Here is a 17,023-nt window from a genome sequence, read left to right as displayed (position 1 = left end):
TCACAAGATGGAGGAGAGTCTCCCAGAGCAGCAGCACCTTTTATGTAAATGAACATTTACCTTTCATGTGTTAAAGCCCTGAAATTTTTGGAATTTTTTTTTTTTTTTTTTTTTTAATTGCAGCAAAACACAGCCTGTCCTTAGCAATGCTCCACAATTTTGGCTAATAAATTTGTCAATAGTCCTGCTGGCTACAGTGGCTTTCCTATCTGTTTAGCACTGTAATTTTCTGCTTCTTCATTTTTGGAATCCAAAAATTTCCCCAGTTCATCAAAAGTTTGTTTATGGACTCAAGACGCTGTCTTACAAAGCCGAGTAAGGCTTTTCAGTATAGAGTATGTAATATTGATAGAAAAAGATGTCTGGAAAGTGTTTTTCTGTTCTCAAAGAATTCAATGCTTTATAGCAAATATACTGGGATTGAGTCAGAAAAATATCTCCAAGAGGAAAATGTAAGAATTTCATGAGAACATGAAGAAACAAATCTCAAAAACAAATAAAAACATCCAGGCCTCATGTCCAGGTCCTCAGGATTGCTATATCCCCCTATTGTGGAGCATCCTAGAATCTGGAGTTTTCGTGGGGTTTGTTTTTTTCTTTTTTTAGGACAAAGTCTTGCTCCGTCACCCAGGCTGGAGTGCAGTGGTGAGATTTCAGCTCACTGCAACCTCCACTTCCCGGTTTCAAGCAATTCTCCTGCCTCAGTCTGCCAAGTAGCTGGGATGACAGGTGCCCGCCACCACGCCCGGCTAATTTTTTTGTATTTCTAGGAGAGATTAGGTTTCACTATGTTGGCCTGGCCAGTTTCAAACTCTTGACCTCAAGTGATCTGCTCACTTCGGCCTCCCAAAGTGCTAGGATTACAGGCACGAGCCACGCGCCCGGCCTGGAGTTTCTTTCCATGGGTTCCATCATGTTTGTTCTGTGCGATCAGGCGCCACGGGAAAAACAAAGGGGACTTGGACCGATGAGCAACTGGTAGAACAATCACCTGGATCTTACAGCAAATGTGAAGATGGGCTGCAGTTTCTCCACCCCACAGGATGTCACCATCTGACACAGAGCTCTGTCCCGAGTGCCTGTGTGCTGACCCCGTGACTCCCTGAGCAGCCTTGTAGCTTGCACCAGGGCCCTTCCTTCTGGATACTGTGCAATGTCCCTGGAACTCCTGGCTCCCCACTCCCTGCACTCCCAGGAGCCATTCCAGTCAAATGGACTCTTACTAAGCGTCCTAACATACCCTGCTCTTAATTTTTTTGCCTTCCTACATGACAGACTACCTATGTGAATGTCAGTTTTCATTTTATTACACCTAGCATGTTTTCGCTCATCGTTCAAGTCCCGGCTGCAATGTTACTTCATTTCCAGAGTCCTCTTGGCTATCCCTGTTAGGGCGTGTCACTTCTCCCTCTATATTCACAGAAAACTCTGTCCTGGCTTCCCAAAGCACCCTCACAATGCTTTGTAACTTCGCATGTCACGGACAAGCATCTTGCAGTCCCAAAACCCGGGAGTCTCTCTGGGTCACATTGGGGTCAGCTCCAGGCAGCTGCTCTGGGTCTCTGGAGGTCTGCCACACAGCCAGGCACCGGCTAGGGAAGGGTTTTGGGGGTTGGATGCCATCGGCATCCTCCCTGCTTGCGCATGGGCCCCATGTGTCTGTGAGGACAGGTGCAGGTGCAGGGCCAGCCTGGGGACCCAGCTGCTCCGGTCACCTTGGAGACGCAGGCAGCCCACTGGGTGGATGAAGCACACTCCTGGGGTCTGAGGGCAGCCGCACAAGCACTGCTGGAGTCACAAACTCCTGGGGATTTTGGGGGGCAGGGGGCCACCATCCCCTCTGCCACTGACCCAGCCCCCTGGCTTCCCAGCCAGTCCCTGCCGGGCCCTCCTGCCCTCGCATCCAGCCCCAAGGGTATGGCACAAGCACCAGCCTTGGGTGTCCGCTGCACCCCTCTCCCCCCGCCCCCCCAGTCTCTAGGATGTTCCAGGCTCCACACAGGGACCACTGTTCCAGCAAGGTCGCTCTCTGTGGTTTTAAACAGCAGGTTTTAGAACTCACAGCAAAACTTGGACTCCATTCCCTTACCCCCACCTCTGGCACTGGGGCCTGTTGTAATTTTCCCCCTGAGGGACATAATCCTGCCTAGCAGTTAAGTTTTAGTGATATACAGGGTGTAAAACAAAAGTAAATATCTTGAAAAAATGGAAAAGGAAGCATTTCAAGTATTATCTGGCCACATTCATTTAACCATCTCCACACTCTGAAACACAGCAGACACATGCTTCATCTTTGCATCCCAAACTAGCATGTGAACATGCTAATGAATGAATAATAAACCAGCATCGACCAAGTCATTAATAATTAGCAATAATTTTGAAAGAGTGTCTTATGTGCTATACTGTAGGAAATATGTTCACTATCTCATTGAATTCTTATAACTACTCTATAAAGTTGGTGTTATTTTCACCACTTTACAAGCAAACAGCTAAGTCTTGGAAAAGTTAAACCAACCTTAGGACTCATGCACATTTTTGTTTGTGGTGATGAGATTTAAGCTGGATCAATTTCAGTCCACATATGATATTCTTAATCTTTATACTGTTGTAGAATATTTAGTATATACCTATGTCAGTCAAAGTACAGTGGGAGATGGTATCCTCTGAAACAAATTCACGGAGATTCATTCCCTGTATAGAAAATATCTGAAGTACACATTTATCTGCCCAGCATCCCTACTTTTGAGAAACATTGTTTCACCATTCTGTGGTAAAGCAGATTCATCCTCAAATGTGCCCCAACTCCTAGGAGGATGTAGCACTGCTTCATCATATACAGTATATACATATTGTATATACATAATGCATCTCAGCTTTAGAAATCCACATCTACCCAGGCCTAGCCAATCCAAACACTCCACAGGTTAATCTTCCCCTGACATTCCAAACTGCCACATCTACAAAAAGTTAGAACTGTTGGCGGCTGCTTTTGTCACCATGTGAAGTAGGCCCCTTGAGGCCACCAGTCATGTGGAGGGAAGCCAAGTGAAAAATGGAGATCGAGAAGCTCAGAGGACATCACTATAGCTGCTGGATCCAGCCGTGCCTGAAGACAGTCCCCTGCCTAGACTTGCCAGTCTCAGGAGATAAGCTCCTGTTCTTCACAAGTGAATTTTAGTTAAGTTTCTGCAACCAACGAAAGGCCTGATGTAGCACTGCTTCATGAGAAATATACATAATGCATCTTAGCTATTCGTTTATGATCCATTTGAGAAATAAAATACATAGGAAAGAAAAAAATGCAAAAATGATAAAAATGAAATAGGTACTTGAAACCAGATACTTCTGGTCTATTTTCCAGATTTAATACTTTAAATATTTTAATTTTTTATCTCTTTGCTTATTTATTTTTTGAGACAGTGTCTTTCTCTGTCACCCAGGCTGGAATGGTTCAATCTCGGCTCACTGCAACCTCCAACCTCTGCCTCCTGGGCTCAACCATCCTCTCACTTCAGCCTCCCATGGAGCTGGGGCCACAGGCGCTCACCACAACGCCAGGCTAATCTGTGTACTTTCTGTAGAGACGACTTTTACCATGTTGCCCAGGCTGGTCTCAAATTCCTGGGTTTAAGCAATTCACCTCCCTGGGCCTCCCAAAGTGCTGGGATTACAGGTATGAGGTGCCATACCCAGTTTCTTATTATTTAGATTTAAGGTAATCACTGTTTCCCTTAACTTCACTAAGAAAATAAAGTTTAAAGAATAATAAGGGGTCACACTTTTGAGAGAGATCATTGCTTTAAAGATTTTTTCTGTATTCATTCATTCATCAAAGGAATACACTTAAATTTAAATCATAACCCAATTCCTTCCTCTAGGCATGAAATATAGGAAATTTACACCAAGAAAGGATTACCCTGTGCAGCTTTTTAAACAAGCATATCTTACTGACATGCGTGATAAACGCACAAAAAGGGGCATGCATCAGAAGTCTACAGAGTGGCAGATCTTCACAAGTTCTTCAGTGCTTCAAGAAAGCTGCATTCACACACCTTCCATAAAATGCAGTGTTTGGGGATGGTGGTGCTGCAAGAAAATCGAAGATGCAGAAAGCAGGGGCCTTACGATTAGAGTCCTCTGCATTTCCTGAAAGGGACTGTGTCCCCTAACACAAAAGCTGTGTGAAACGGAAACGGGGCATCTCTGAATAACGAGGGCTGCCCTCCCGAAGCTCCTCATTCATCTCAAAACCCAGTGAAGTAAGAACTGGAACAGCTGTAAGTGTCTTTCACGAACCGGTTTCTAACTTCTGCCTGCTAATAAATCCCAGAGGTGGGCGTCTAGCTTACATTGTTCAGCACGTTATGGATAAGCCCATCTGACTGCTAATAAATCCCAGAGGTGGGGGTCTAGCTTACATTGTTCAGCACGTTATGGATAAGCCCGGTGGCCTGTCACCTACTGCAGCTCGTAAATGTTTTCTGGCTAACGAAGCTGAAGAAATGGCCTGTCTTCCACTTACATAGCTGACGTTCTTTCAATATAATATTGGAACTTGTCCATTCTGAACAACACATTTGACTTATTTCCCTTCTTTAAAGTCCATTTGGATTCCAATATTTAAAGGAGTTATCGATTTCGTCTATCCAAGTCTATTTATGAGTTTACTTCCTACCTATCCCTCCATTCCATTTCTAAGTTTCACATTAAAATAATTAGGAGAGGGCTGGGCGTGGTGGCTCATGCCTGTTTTCAGTACTTTGAGAGGCTAAGGTGAGCAGATCACCTGAGGTCAGGAGTTCGAGACCAGCCTGGCAAACATGGCAAAACCCCATCTCTACTAAAAATACAAAATGTTAGCCAGGCATGATGGCAGGCGCCTGTAATCCCAGCTACTCAGGAAGCTGAGGCGGGAAAATCGCTTGAACCCAGGAAGCAGAGGTTGTAGTGAGCCAAGATCACACCACTGCACTCCACGTTTTATTTTCTTAAACTGCAGAACAGATGTAAAGAATGAGTTAGCCTAGGCAACACGGTGAGACCCCTATCTCTACAAAAATACAAAAATTAGCCAAGGATGGTGGTGCATGCCTGTGGCCCCAGACACCTGGGAGGTTGAGGCGGGAGGATCATTTAGCCCCAGGAGTTGGAGGCTGCAATGAGCTATGATCATGTCAGTATACTCCAGCCTGAGCAACAGAGAAGAACTCATCTCAATAAAATAATGAGTTACAAAGACTACGGTGAGACGGTTTTCTGACACGTTAAGGTGAGAACCTCATGGCCAGTCATGTTGAGTTTTAAAATATAGTTCCCATCTATTGTTTTGCTGCATAAATTTTACTCCCAGCAGTTTCAGATGACTAACACATCCAACTTTGGCCTCACAAAAAGGTGATGTGCAGTCCTTGGGACTCGGGCCCTTCAGAAGTTAAGGGAAACGAGGAGCAGAGTGAGGAAGGAATGGCCAGCCCACAGGGTCAGGGAGGCCACGGCAGCAGCCCCTGGGGGAGGGGCCCAGGCTATGGGTGTACAGGTTCCCCTTGCGTCTCCTGGGGTGATCAGATCCAACATCAGGCCGTGGGGGTGACAAAGTCCAGCAGAGTCAAAAGAATGAGAAAAGACAGTTTGAGAGAGAAAGTGGGACCAGGGACCATCGAGAGTGTGGAGGCTCCAAAGGCCCCGAGCTCTGGAAGCCCAGACTATTTATTGGTGATCAAAGAAACAGGTGGCGAGAATGTGGGGTTGAAAGGAGCCTTGCAGTAAGCACATGATTTACAGCTGTGACAGTTTAGCATAACGCTCTGCTACTTGAGATAACAGGGAGCAGGTTCTTTTAACTCAAGATACAATCGATTCTGGGATAGCAAGGAGCCAGCAAGTCTATACACATTCCAGAGCCACGAGCCCTGGATTCTATCCAAGCCACGAGGGGTTTTATGCCCTGGGCTTAGATTATGGTGTGTGAGAGTAGCCTTCCACCCTTTAGCAGAGCTTGGTGTTCCAAAGGTCACGAGGGGTTTTAGACCCTAGACCCTGGACATGTTCCAAGATGCTTTTACATTATGTCAGACATGCAAGCCCTGCCTCAGCTTCTCCCAACAGCATTCCAACCCCTGCAGAAACACACATCTGCCACAGGAGCTTCCCTTCTTCCTTCCCGCATTCTTGCCCTTGCCAAGGCTCCTGAGCCCTCAGCTTCCTTGCCCCAAGGCCCTGACAGTGGGGAGGGGCTGAGGGTAAACACTGTTCCACATTCCATATGATCACATTTGTTTTTCATAAGGAGAAACACGTATGTTATTTATAGGAAGTAATGTGTAATAGGATGCTAAAATAAATAGCAAAGTGATTTTTAAATTTTTTAGACATCATAGATTAATGGAGCTGGGGTAAACAACCAGTTTCTTCTTCTGTCCTCTAACCCAGGGTAACCCCAACGGAGCTACTGTTCCAATTTGGGGCACTTACACGAGTTTCCTCCTTTCTTTCGCCTCAGATGCTTTCTTGGTGAAACAGAAATAATAGTACCTCCCCTATGGAGTTGTTCTGAAAATTAAATGAACTAATAGATGGAAAGTTCCAAGAACAGTGGCAGCATAAAATAAGCATGAAAAAAATGCTGCTTTGAAGTTATCCATCCATTCAGCTTGTGAATGTTTGCATTTTAAGACACTTGCTTCTAACATTATACTGTTACAGTATTTTATTCCTTCTCTCTGTAGTTCAGCTGATTATTTTAAGATACTTGCACTCCTTGTGACAGAATTTTATCACATCTCTCCATATTTATGATGTAATCAGCTCTATTAATGTAATGGACCAATAGTAAAACCACCACCAATTGCTATCATTCAAAAACACTGACACATGGCCAAGTGCGGTGGCTCACACCTGTAACCCCAGCACTTTTGGAGGCCGAGGCGGGTGGATCGTGAGGTCAGGAGATCGAAACCATCCTGGCTAACATGGTGAAACCCATCTCTACTAAAAATACAAAAAAAAATTTAGCCGAGCACAGTGGCAGGCTCCTGTAGTCCCAGCTGCTCGGGAGGCTGAGGCAGGAGAATGGCGTGAACCCAGCAGGCAGAGCTTGCAGTGAGCCGAGATTGTACCACTGCACTCCAGCCTGGGCGACAGAGCGAGAGTCCGTCTCAAAAAAAACAAAAACAAAAAAACAGACACATTAAGATTTTACTTTAGGATGGGTGTGGTGGCTCATGCCACCACATTGTATTTGTTGAATAATATTCTGTTGGGTGAATGTGCTTTGAACCTATTACAACGTTGGATATTTATTTCACTGGAACACACTTCCTAGGGTCCAATTAAAACATACTTAAGAATGCATGAAAATTCCAAGTTATATATTTAAGATAATTTATAAAACACTGTAGCTTAGTAAAAAGATTATGAATTATGGAATCAGAAAAGTCTGGTTTAGAATGTATTTGTTCACATTGTAACTCTAACTTTAGACAAGTTTATTTACAGAAATATTAAGAGTTCAAATAAATGATAGATTAATGTAGATAGTGTATCTAGCATTCTCTTAATCTTCAAAAGATTTTTATGAGGTCATTTTAATCTCTACTTTAGATAGTGGAAATTGCCCTAAACCTTATTTCCCCAAATGCAAAATGAAGATCATTAACCCTAGAAGCTACAAAGTTGCAACTATGAGGCTTACCATAGAGCTGGTTATAATATTATTTGTTAAATGCTAGATATATTTAGTAAATGTTAATGTTTCTGCTGAAATATGGTGTATTAGTCCATTCTCAGGCTGCTAATAAAGGCATACCTGAGACTGGGTAATTTGTAATGAAAAGAGGTTGAATTGACTCACAGTTCAGCATGGCTGAGGCGGCCTCAGGAAACTTACAATGACGGTGGAAGGGAAAGCAAATACCTCCGTCTTCATATGGTGGCAGGAGAGAGAATGAGAGACAAAGTGAAGGGGAAGCCTCTTATAAAACCATTAGATCTCGTGAGAACTCATTATCATGAGAACAGTAGAGGGGAAACCACCCCCATGGTTCAATTATCTCCACCTGGTCCCGCCCTTGACATGTGGGGATTATTACAATTCAAGATGAGATTTTGGGTAGGGATGCAGCCAGACCATATTGTATGGACAGATCAAAAGTGAAGGCTGTGGTGTGGTCATCGTACGAATACAATGACACTGCATGCAAAATAGTGTCAATGTGTACTTTACAGACAGTTAAAACCCAAAACTTAGCAATGGTTACTGATTCATTATCAACAAATGCTGAGGAAGGCAACTTTACACCTATAGCCTTTAACTTTGTTGATAATTTTTCCAAAACTTCATCCTTTTATACATTCTCACCTAGTCAATCATCCAGGCTAGAATGGTATATTCGAGGAGGGCAACATAATTCAGACCCAAAATGGTCAAAGCTTACTGAACAATGGACACTTGTGCTAACGACTGCTAAAACAAAAGCTATGCAAGAGCCAGCACGGATTCTGGGTTGATATTATTGGCTTGTATGCTAAGTTGGAACTGCAACCTCTTATGATGGTCTTTGTTCATCTTGAGACAGTACTAATTGTATATGTATCTCTAAGTGGAAGGATTTAGGTACAATATCTAGCAAAGAAGAAACACTGGGGCAGGTGATAACAATTGGGAAGTGATGGTGACAAAGGGTCCACCAAGTTGTCTCATTTCATTTCAAAGGATACTTGTCTTAAATAGGTGATCCATCATTCCTTAGGCATTCCCACTGAAGGAGGTTAAAGCACCAAGGTCTCTGGCACCCATCTGTCTTTGAAAGAACCACACCTGTTCCGTAATGCCCGGAACTATCAGCACCACCACCTCTTCTGTGGAATGGTCGAGATGCGGACCTTTAGCACTTCCTGCTCTCAGACCTGTCTGCCAGTTCAAGGCTTCCAACAATCAATCATTATGAAGTTCCTTCCCTAGCCCGCCACCAAAAGCTGCTTAACCCAACCCTACCGTTTGGTTGTCATGGAAGCCCACCCCACTTACTACCAGCCATTGTTTCTCCTCCCAGCCACTGATTGCCAGGAAGGAAGAGCAGCCAGGTGCAGAAAGAGCAGAAGGTGGGCTCCAAGCTCCCTAATTTACTGCATCTGTTGCCCAGCCCGCTTTAATCACGACGGTGTAGGTCAGTGGCCCAGCAACTCCCCAGTCACAATCGATCAGGCAGCACTAAGGTGTAACGCCAATTTCTTTGTGTGTGGCATTTTTCAGCACCCTGGACATTGTCCCCAGGCCGCTTTTTGCCACAGCAATACTAGAGATGACAAAACATTGAGACTCAGAGGCCGTCAGCAAGAAGCACACACTTCTGTCTTCCACATCTGCTTGCCACGTGGGCTTGGCTGCAAGTCGGTTCCACATCCGCATTCTAGAGTCCAGTTGAGAACACAGTCAGACAGGTGGGGAGGAGGAGAAGAGGCTGAGCCCGGAAGCACATTTAATTTGTTTGGATGCAGTGTGTGTCCATTCTGCTCACACAGCACTGGCCAAAGCAAGTCACACCAACAAGCCTCAGGAAACTCTTTGAGGAGGGCTGCTCCTTCCGTGTGTGTGGGAAGCCAAGAGCAAATATCTGCTGGCTGATACAATCCACTGCAGGCCTCTCTAGCTGTGAAATCGTTGCCTGCTATAAAGCAATGGAAGCTTGAAATAACAGATGGCAAAATAAAGGCAGCTGGATGAGAATGATTGTTTTCTTGAAGGTATTGTCAATGAATATGACAAGCCCCACAAGGAAGAACTCTAAATCTGTTACTTGACATCATAACTCATCACCTAAGCATTGATTCATTCTCTTCTGTTTTAGGGTATCGAGTTACCATGGTATGCACGGCTTCCTATTAGGCATTTAGGAGCGGGAGAGGAGGAATGAAAAGACTGAGGCCACAGGCAGGCCGCCCGCATGGAGCACCACTGGTGGCGTCTGGTCACGGGCCTGCAGCCACTGTGTGCTTCTGCAGAACGGTGACTGCAGTCATCGTGTGTAAACAGTGCACCTGTGAGCATGACTGCTGATGACAACTTACAAAAGCAGCTGTGCAGATGCTAATTGCAAACTGAAGGTGCTAAAGCCATGCAGTAATAAAGAGCATGGATTTGTATCAGGCACACCTGGACTCATGCCCCAGCTTCTACTGTGTGGCCTAGGGCAACCTCCTCAGTGTTTCTAGGCCTCACTTAATTCATCTGTAGAATAGGTTTGCTTTATTTATTATGAGAGATAGCACCTAGGAAACATGCTGGGCATGGCACGTGGTCATGCACAGAGGGGATTTGCAGCAGCATTTAGCACAGGGGAGCAGCAGGGGCAATGCCTGCAAGAGTGTGAGGGCAGCTGCAGCAGTGCCCGCAGGTCAGGGGGCGTGTCCTTTGTGGGGGCATCATGAGAAACACGTTGGCTGGAAGAGTGGCTGAGACACAGAACTCAACTCACACCCGTTTCCTAGTAGAAGAAATGCATATGGAAACCTAAATTTCAATTTCATAACCTGTAAATAGAAGACCATGGTTTCCTAAGAGGACTAAAAACTAGAATTTGTATGTAAATTAAAATATAATTTGATATAGGAGTCTGGAATAGCAAAATTAATAGACATATTCCACTTATTAAGAGCAGACAGACCTGGTCTACCTGCCAGATGTCACTTGGTGAAATTAATTATCCAGAAAATAAGTATATACGGAGATCTGGGCACGTTTCTTGACTTTTGTAGACAGGATCTGCAGAAATTTAGCTTCACCAAGGTGACCCTTCAGAACAATCCTGTTTTACTTTCCCCAGAGCTGTTCAATCAAATAAAGCATTAGCCAGAAAGTGAGTCTGTTTACTATTACTAAAACTCTCAGCAATAAACCTGTTGAAAACTCAACTTCAGCCCACCAAAGCAAAACTTATGCATGAATTAAGAGTAACTGCTAAGGTGGTATAAAATTTCTGTGGAACCTGACAGCCTTTTTGCCCCTAAAACATACCCTTTATTCAATGTTGAAGAAATTTTAACCATTAACTTCACACTATTGGCTTTGAGGTCTTGATTCATTTTAAAACACAGCTTTGTGGTAGAACAGGAAAGGGAAATGGAGAAACAGAGAGAGGTAATGAAAAAGAAGAAAAAAGAGGAGGAGGAGGAGGAGGGGAGAAGATGCTTTATTGACAGTAAACATTAACTACAATATGGAAAGGGGGAGAGAGAGTAATTGTACAGAGAGGAAACCTGATAGACACTACCCCAGCTGGGTGATCAAGGTCAACATCCATAGCAATGTGTACATTCATTTATGAATTATTTATTGAATTATGATGAAAATGGCACTTCACCTCTGTGGTCTTCCTCACAAAAACCCATAACCCCAGCATAAGCATGGGAGAAATACCAGAAAAAATCGGGTTGAGAGCCATCCTCCAGTATACCTGATCCATGCTGCTCAGAATTCTCAAGTTTATCAAAACCAGGATAGTCTGAGAAGCTGTCAATGCCCAGAGAAGCCTAAAGACATATAACAATTAGATGTAAGGTGGTGTCTTGGATGACATCCTGGAACAAAAGTGAGACATTAGGGAAAATCTAGTGAAGCCCAAATTAATAGTGGAGTTTAGTTTATAGTCAATAATAACCTATCAATATGGGTTCATTAGCTATGCTAAACGTACCATGATAACGTAAGATGGTAACAGGGAAGACAGTGCAGGGATCCTGGGACTCTTGCATCTGCACAACTTCCTGCAAACCAAAAACTGTTCTGAAATAAAATGCTTATTTTCTAAATGTGGGGAAGAAGTATGGCACAGGAGACAAACGTGGCCTACTTCTCCTCAGTGTGCAAGCTAGCAGTCACCCTATCCTGAGTCGAATGTGCAGCAGACACATGATGAATGATGCACGGCGTTAAGAAACAAACAGTCCCATAAAAGAAACTGAACCTAAAATTCACTGTTTACAGTATAACAAACCTAATATAGGAATATAGATATATCCCAGAGGAATTCACTCAAGAAAGACGTTTGTGCATTTGGGCCCTGGGTTGTTCTATTTTTCCTATAGTCATCATTTCAAGCCCAGATTCTCAAATATTCAGGAGGGAACTGCACATGTATACTCTCTATTCCAAAAGAATGAAGGAAATCTTTCAAGTCTCTTTCAGAAAATTGTTCTTGTTGCATATTATAGAACTCATAAAGTGAAAGCACAGGTAGAAATTCCCCTTTGGTAAGAAGATAAGTCAAAATCATTCACACAAAAAGCCATTTAAAATTTATCACACCAAGACTTTAGGTCCAGCGGTAAACAGTGGTACTCTGCTGCCCAGCAATGTGTGCTGGGAGTTGCTGTCAGCCACTGTGCTCCCTCACCTGCACAGCCCTCCATGGCCTCAGCTTGGGGAACATGAAACAGAAACAGGGCCCACACCTGACCCCAGCTTGGGACCAAGTATTCCATCCTCTCCCCTCCTTTCCACTTTCAAGTGCCCCTGTGTCTCCTGTGAAAGACACCAGCCGGTACCGTCCCTCTCAGAGGGTAATGTGAGCTTCAGAGCCTCGGTTTTAGTCAACCTTTACCCATGGAATCGTGTCCCATCTCTCCCCTAAAACGGCTGCCTGGGTCCCTGATGACCCCAAAGAGAAGGGCCATCCCCATAGCCTGGAGCAAAGACTCAGATTATTCTATGAGCAATAAATAAATTTCTCCCAGAATGAGCCATGGAAATACTGGGTCTATTTGTTACCGCAGGCAAGCATATCCCAGTTTTTATAATACCTCTTGGGAGAGGAGATGATCACCCATTGTGTAGAGTGACAAGAATGAGGATTCATGGCAAAACATTGAGGAGGAAAGATTTCAGGCGCAAGAGCGTGGGAAACCAAACTAGTGACTTGAGAAGGGACAGTCACACACACAGGAAGAGAGCAAGGAAGAGAAACAGTGGACAGGGACAGAGGAGAGAACTTCCACACTCGGGCAGTTGGCAATGACCTTGAGTGCTCCCAACAGGCAGGGAAGGATGAAAATGAAATTACACTACTGCAGCAGGTAATTAAGTAATTGTTGATTAAATAAATGTCAACTTTAGTGGGTTTTTTGAATAATTACATAGTACCCATAAAATTACTGTCCTACTTTTGTTTGCTTAATCCTAGAAGAATTTCTGGTATCACTACATATTCTTGTTAGCGCTCATGTTTAATCTATTGAGTGATATCTGTTAATTTATTTAGTCATTTTCCTATTGTTAAGTATTTAGATCACTTACAATCATAACATATTGGAAGCAACGTCACAATGAATATTTGTGCTTATGGAAATTTTTTCTTGTGATAGTTTATCTCCTTAGGATAAATCTCTTTAGAAGTGTAATAATTTTATAAATGATTTTTATAGCCAGTGGCAATTATGCTATCAAAAATTAAACAATTTATATTATTTTCTGCTAATTTAATATATCGAAACTTTTCATTTATTAATAGTGTAACAATCTTATCAAAAGCTATTAAATAAATGTATCATGACCTAACGTTCTAACCAGCTTGTTACAGTAAAGCTCAACTTAATTAATTCATGCATATTAATGTAATAATAACCTTTCTTCATGCTGTTGCCAGTAACTGTTTAATAGGGCAACAGAGTATCATTGGGAATTATACACAAATGAAGGTTTCCTGTATCTTAAAAGAAATGGTACCTCAGCTCTTTCTCCCCCAGGCATATTCAGTTACCTTTTCCTCCATGAGATCATATACAGGAACATTTATTAGGGTTATTTTTAAACAGAAAACTCTAAGTGGGAAATAAAAACGGCCCATAATCCTTTTACCTGATAACCCATGTTGACATTTTGTAACAAATGAAAGTAATACATGCACATGATTAGAAAAATCAGATAATAATGGAAGGCATAAAACTGAATGTGTCTAGAATAGGCAAATTCATAGGGACAGAAAGCAGAACATAGGTTACCAGGGTCTGCGGAGAGACAGGAGTGAAGAGTCATTGGTTAAGGGATAGAGAGGTTCAATCTAAGACGATGAAAAAGTTCCAGAGATAGCTAGTGGGAAGATTACACAACATCATGAATGTACATTACGTCACTAAAGAAAAAGGCAACATTTTTTTCACTTTTTAAAAAATTTTTTATTTCCACAGGTTTTTGGGGAGCAGGTGGTATTTGGTTACATGAGTAAGTTCTTTAGTGGTGATTCATGAGAATTTGGTGCACCCATCATCCGAGCAATATACACTGAACCCAATGTGTAGTCTCTTATCCCTCACCCCACCTACCCTTTCCCCCAAGTCCCTAAAGTTCACTGTATCATTCTAATGCTTTTGCATCTTCATAGCTTAGCTCCCACTTATGAGTGAGAACATGTGATGTTTGACTTTCCATCCCTGAGTTTCCCCACTTAGAATAATAGTCTCTAGTTCTATTGTGTGTATATATATTGTTCTATATATGTATTATATATATATATGCACATCACAATTTCTTCATCCACTCATTGATTGATAGGCATTTGGGCTGGTTCCATATTTTTGCAATTGTCAATTTTGCTGCTATAAACATGCCTGTGCAAGTATCTTTTTCATATAATGACTTCTTTTCCTCTGGGCAGATACCCAGTAGTGAAATTGGTGGATCAAATGGCAGTTCTCCTTTTAGTTCCCTAAGGAATCTCCACGCCATTTTCCACAGTGATTATACTGGTTTACATTCCCACCAGGAGTGTAGAACTGTTCAAAAAAAGGCAACTTATATTTTAAAATTGGGGATAAAAGTTTCCCTCCTCTAGTCTTTACCTTTCCCCAAAAAACAATCACTAAAATTGTTTGACAAGTGTCCTTTGAGAAAAAATTACATTCATATAGTCCCTTATACATAAATATGTAGCATATATATTTTTTATTTGCATGAATCGGATGATAGCTTATACAAAGATGTGGATTTTGCCTCTTTTTCCCTTAGTAATATTTCTTGACCACCAACAAATGGAGCCATACCTTATTATTTTTACCATCTGAATAACTGCTCATTATATGATTATAATTTATTTAACTAATCTATTCTAGTCTCCATATGATATAGGACAAATGATAGATACTTCCAAGGGGCATTTGTGGAAAATTTTAAACAATAATGAGGCTAAGATGAAGATAATAGTCCCACCTTAATAATGTTGATGTGGAATTGACATTGTTTATGACTGTGAAGATACGATCTAAATCATACATAAGCTGTATAATCCAAAGCAATTTTTAAATGACAATAACAATAGTAGTGACTAATCTAACATTAAGTCGGTATTAAATTTGGCTAACAAAAATATGGGTGGTTATTTTTAAAGTGGTAAAGTCACTGGAAGCAATTCATTCCTCCCACGATACTCTAGACCTTAGTGAAAGGAACAGAACCAGAATATGGGGATAAGATGTGTTTCGAAGGCTTCATATACATCACCCGCGGTTTTACTAGCTGCACCCTATGACAAACTCTACTTTTCCAAATACTTGATTGAGAAATAGCTCAAAAATGTTAATATTATTCAAAGTTCTCAGTTTTCATTCTGTGATGCTAGTTTTAGTCCACTAGGTAAAAGATAATATGTCACTAGGAAAAATAAAGTTTTCAATCAATTTTAAATATTTATGTCAATATTGCCTCTTCTACCATTATTAAAAAGTTAAACTCTTTCAAGTTAAACAGAAATGATTTATTAATAATTCCCAAACTAAATTATACAGTCACAGCCAAATCCCAATAATTACAAGGGATTTCAGCCCTGAAGATAATTACTATATTCTTTTCGTTTCTTTCTGCTCAGTTTATCAGAATCTGCCCTCTAAATCTTCGCCCTTCACTTCTTCTTCACGGGTTTTACAAGCCACAGTTACAGAGGCAACAGGAGCATTTCTATTTCAGAACAAATTCCAGTGTAATAACTTAGATGAATAAACAGCATGGTTAATTTTGACATTCAAGATTGTGTGTTTCTAGCAAATAGCTAATTTTTTTAAAACTATTAAAGAATATGCATCTCATTTGCAACCTCTAATAAGTCTCTCCCAAATTGCGATAGAATATGACTTTTAGCAGCACTGGATATGAAGACTGGCAAGTCAAATTAATCTCAGAAATTTGAAGGAAATAAAAACAAGCAGATAAACCTAAAGATTTTATGAAACGGCCTCAAAAAACAGAAACTACCTTAAAAAGGAAGTGGAGTTGGCAGAGCGTGCCTAAATCCCAGCCCCTCCTCATGTAAAGAAACAAAGGTAAATCAAACTAGAAACATGGACAGATATTCCCCACAGTACTTTAAAAAAGTACTCCCTCTTCTCACTACTTCTAGCCATTAAACACCATCTTTCTTATTCACTCACAGCAGATTCCAGACTTTCAAAATCTAGAAAATGAATAGGAGCAGATTGAGGCAGAAAGAGAAGGACGTAGTACCCTGAACGTGCACGGCGTAGCCTCCACAGGTAAAGCTCGTGGGTTGGTGAAAATGTTTGAAATAACTTGATAGAAAAGCAAGCTGGGATTTTTAATTGTCAAAATCTTCATAAACTCAAAGTATGAAAGAAACATAAATTATGGTTAGAATATGATGCATCTCAATAAATCCCATGGGGACAACTTAAGATACATTCAGAAGCAGATTAAAAGCTCTGAGGAACTACGTGGATATGCCAGAAAAAAACATATTATCACAACGGGGATGGAGATAAGGGGCCTAGAGCCTCACTTGCACTGGGCAAGCTCGTCTCAACTTGAGTTTGAGTAAAGAAAAAACAAGTATAATGAGATTGAGAAATTGGCACTCCCTATACATCATCAAACAGTCTCGAAGAAGCAATCCAGTGTAAATGGGTCATCAGAGATCATCAGCTATGTAAAGACAAGGGGGTAATATGGAGGAGAAAGATGAACAAAAACTGACAGAAAAAAAAAAAAACAGAGATAACTCAGGGAACAGAAAGAAAATAATTTTAG

Source organism: Theropithecus gelada, chromosome 18 (assembly GCF_003255815.1).
Source record: "Theropithecus gelada isolate Dixy chromosome 18, Tgel_1.0, whole genome shotgun sequence".
Taxonomy (NCBI): Eukaryota; Metazoa; Chordata; class Mammalia; order Primates; family Cercopithecidae; genus Theropithecus; species Theropithecus gelada.
Note: the sequence above shows the minus strand (reverse complement) of the source record.